Genomic DNA, 4,296 nt, shown 5'->3' with positions numbered 1-4,296 from the left:
AAGGCCAAACCATGCAGTTGACCTGTGGTGCTCTAGAGGGCATGACCTTCAGGAGTCCATGGAATGTGTGTTTCCTGGGTAATTCTCCATGAAAAATATTGCTTTAATTAAAACTGGAGAACAGAGAGTTTGAGGTAACGTTCTCTGGTGATAACCTGACGTCCTGTTCCTCAGCTTGGCTGACTCAAAGCTAGTTGCTACTGTTTGAGTGTTTGTCCCCTCTAAAACTCATGTTGAGGCTGGGTATGGTGGCCCATGCCTATAATCCCAGCACTTTGGGAGGCTGAGGCAGGCAGATCACTTGAAGCCAGGAGTTTGAGACCAGCCTGGTCAACATGGTGAAACCTTGTCTCTGCAAAAATAGAAAAATTAGCCGGGCACGATGGCAGGTGCCTGTAATCCCAGCTACTTGGGAGGCTGAAGCAGGAGAATAACTTTAACCTAGGAGGTGGAATCTACAGTGAACTGAGATCGTGCCACTGTACTCCAACCTGGGTGGCAAACAAACAAACAAACAACAACAACAAAAAACTCATGTTGAAACTTTGATCCCCACTGTGGCAATATTGAAAGGTGGAGTCTTTAAGAGGTGATTGGGTCAGGAGGGTTCTGCCCTCATGAATGGATTAACCCATTCGTGCATTAATGGATTAATGGGTTAATGGATTAATAGTTATCATGAGAGTGGGACTGGTGGCTTTACAACAAGAGGAAGGGAGGCCTGAGTTAGCACCTCGGTCCCCTCACCATGCGACGCCCTGCATTGCCCCAGAACGTTGTAGAGTCCCCACCAGCAAGAATGCTCTCGCCATGTGCTCCCTTGGCCTTGGAGTTTCCAGCCTCCATAACTGTAGGAAATATATTTCTTTTCTTTATAAGTTACCTAGTTTCAGATATTCTGTTATAGGCAACAGAAAATAAACTAAGATACCAATCTGCCCACTTGAGAGAAGGAATGGTGTGATGGGAGAGCTGACACCCTTGAAAGAAGGCCAGGGAGTCTCAGCCTCAGCCTGATTCTCACCTGAACACGTAACAACATCCTGCCCTGGACACCGGCTGCCGGCAATGTCTGCCGACGAGGCCACGTGCACCTGGATTGTGTGCTCCCCACTGTGGATGAGGGGATCTGAAAGCTGGCCACCATGGGATGTGAGTGGTGGGGATTTAGGCTGGATATTTCCAAAGCTGGAGTTACCAATTGCCCCAAGGCCCAAGAAACATCTCAACACACAGTTCTCATCATGTCTTTAATTTTAAATGGTGTAATTGGCTCTCTTCAGGACACTGCTGTGGAGAGACTGAGGTGACTGTATGGGGTCACGGCGCCGGTCACTTCCCATGTCCTGCTGCTCATGGAAGCAGCCTCAGCTGTTCTGGCCCAGTGGAGGCCACTGATTTTACCACATGGTCACCTGATCCCAGGCAGCCTGGCTTCCGGCTGCCCAATGACCCATGGAGAGGGGGGATGGTGGTTCCTGAACTGCTCTGATGTGATCCCTCTGTCATTCCCGCTCCTTCAGGGCCAGAGAGGCAGCAGCCCCCACCCACAGCAAGTCCCAGAAAATTTGGGCAAGAGCTTGGGGCTGTGTCCTCTCTCAGAAGCTGGGGAGACTCTGGTTCTGCACACAGCTGTCCCCAGTACGTCCCATATTTCCTAGGTATATACCACAGAGTGGCATTGCTTGGCCAAATTGTCACTCTATGGTTAGTTTTTTGAGGAACTGCTAGACTGTTTTCCAAAGTGGCTGCACCATTTTACATTCCCACCAGCAGTGCATGAAGGTTCCAGTTTCTCCACATCCTCACCAACACTCTTGAGTTTTTATCTGTTTGATTAGTCATAGCTGCGACTCATCTCCACCCACGCTCTAAGAGAAAGCAACTGCCTGCCTGGGAGGAGAAGAGGTCAGCCAGCAGGGGAGGGTGTCCCACCAAGTATCAGTAGCTTTGGTTTGCAAGAAACAGCACATCTACCTCAAATTGGCTTGAACAATAAGGATCATTTTTATAAGTTGAGATAGTCACATACCATAAAAATCACCACTTAAAAGTGTAGAATTCCATGGGTTTTTTTTTAGCTTATTCATAGAGTTGTGCAACAATCATCACTAATTCTAGAATATTTCATCCCCCCCAAATAGGAACCCTACTCCCATTCCTTTCTGCACCCAGCTTCTGGCAACCGCGAACCTATGATATGGTTTGGATGTTTGTCCCCTCCAAATCTCATGTTGAAATGTAATCCCCAGTATTGGAGGGGAGGCCTGGTGGGAGGTGTGTGGCTCATGGGGGCGGATCCCTCATGAATGGCTTAGTGCCATCCCCATGGTGATGAGTGAGTTGGTGAGATCTGGCTGTTTAAAATCGTGTGGCACCCACCCTCTGTCTTCCTCCTGTTATCACCATGTGATGCACCTGCTCCCCCTTCACCTTCCACCTTGATTGTAAGCTTCCTGAGGCCCTCACTAGAAGCATATGCTGGAGCTATGCAGGTACAGCCTGCAGAACCATGAGTCAAATAAACCTCTTTTCTTTGTAAATTATCCAGCCTCAGGTATTTCTTGATTTTTTTTTTTTTTGAGATCGAGTCTCACTCTCTTGCCCAGGCTGGAGTGCAGTGGTGTGATCTCGGCTCACTGCAACCTCCGCCTCCCAGGTTCAAGCAATTCTTCTGCCTCAGCCTCCTGAGTAGCTGGGATTACAGGTGCGTGCCACCATGCCTGGCTAATTTTTGTATTTTGGGTAGAGATGGGAGCTCACCAGGTTGGCCAGGATGGTCTCGAACTCCTGACCTCAAGTGATCCACCCGCCTTGACATCCCAAAGTGTTGGGATTACAGGCGTGAGCCAACGTGCCCAGTCCAGCCTCAGATATTTCTTTATAGCTATGCAAGAATGGTCTAACACAATGTACTTGCTGTTTCTTTTCATGCGCCTATACTGCATGCTTTATGTAAAATTGACAACTCTGTGCCTGACTTCTTTCAGTTAGCATTATAGGGTCTCAAGATTCATCTGTGTTGTCGCATGTATCAGTATTTCATTTCTTTATATTGCTGAATAGGATTCTATTGCATAAATATACCTCATTTTCTTTATCCATTCATCAGCTGATGACCATTTGGGTTGTTTCCACTTCTTGGCTATTATGAATAATGCTGCTATTGTGCAGACAAGCTTTCATTGTTCTTGGGTATATACCACAGAATGGAATTGCTTGGCTAAATTGTAACTCTATGGTTATTTTTTTGAGAAACTGCTAGACTGTTTTCCAAAGTGGCTGCATCATTTTACATTTCTGCCAGCAGTGCATGAAGGTTCCAGTTTCTCTACATCTTCACCAACACTTGTGAATTTTTATCTGTTTGATTAGAGCCATCTTAGTGTGTGTGAAGTGAAGTTTCACTGGGGTGTTGATTTTCACTTTCTTTTTTTTTTTATTTATTTTTTATTTTTTTATTTTTTGAGATGGAGTCTCGCGCTGTGTCACCCAGGCTGGAGTGCAGTGGCGCGATCTCGGCTCACTGCAAGCTCCGCCTCCCAGGTTCACGCCATTCTCCTGCCTCAGCCTCCGAGTAGCTGGGACTACAGGCGCCGCCACCACGCCCGGCTAGTTTTTTGTATTTTTAGTAGAGACGGGGTTTCACCGTGTTAGCCAGGATGGTCTCGATCTCCTGACCTCGTGATCCACCTGCCTCGGCCTCCCAAAGTGCTGGGATTACAGGCTTGAGCCACCGCGCCCGGCCCGATTTTCACTTTCTTAATAACTGGTGACATTGAGTATCATCCAGTGTGTTCACAGGTCATTTGCATATCTTCTTTGGAGAAATGTTTATTCAAATACTTTGCCTGTTTTAAAATTAGATTACTTGTCTTTTTATATTCTGGTTATAGGCCCTTATAAGTTACATGAGTTAAAAACATTTTTTCACATTCTGTGGGTTGTTTTTTTCACTTTCTTGATAGTGTCCCTTGATGAATGAAGTTTTAAATTTTAATGAAGTCCAATTTATCTATTTTTTTCTTTGGTTACTTGTATTTTAGACATCATATCTAAGAAACCATGGCCAAACTCAAGGTCATGAAGATTTTCACCTGTGCTTTCTTCTAAGAGTTTTATAGTTTTAGCTCTTACTTTTAGACTTTGATTCATTTTGAATTAATTTTTGTATGTGGCGCAAGGAAGGGGTTCAAATCAATTCTTTTGCATGTCACTATCTTGTTGTCCTACTGCCTTTGTTTAAGTGTCTTGGCACCTGGTTGAAACTCAGATGACCACAAATGTATGGGTTTA

This window comes from Theropithecus gelada, chromosome 12 (assembly GCF_003255815.1).
Source record: "Theropithecus gelada isolate Dixy chromosome 12, Tgel_1.0, whole genome shotgun sequence".
NCBI classification, from domain to species: domain Eukaryota; kingdom Metazoa; phylum Chordata; class Mammalia; order Primates; family Cercopithecidae; genus Theropithecus; species Theropithecus gelada.
Note: the sequence above shows the minus strand (reverse complement) of the source record.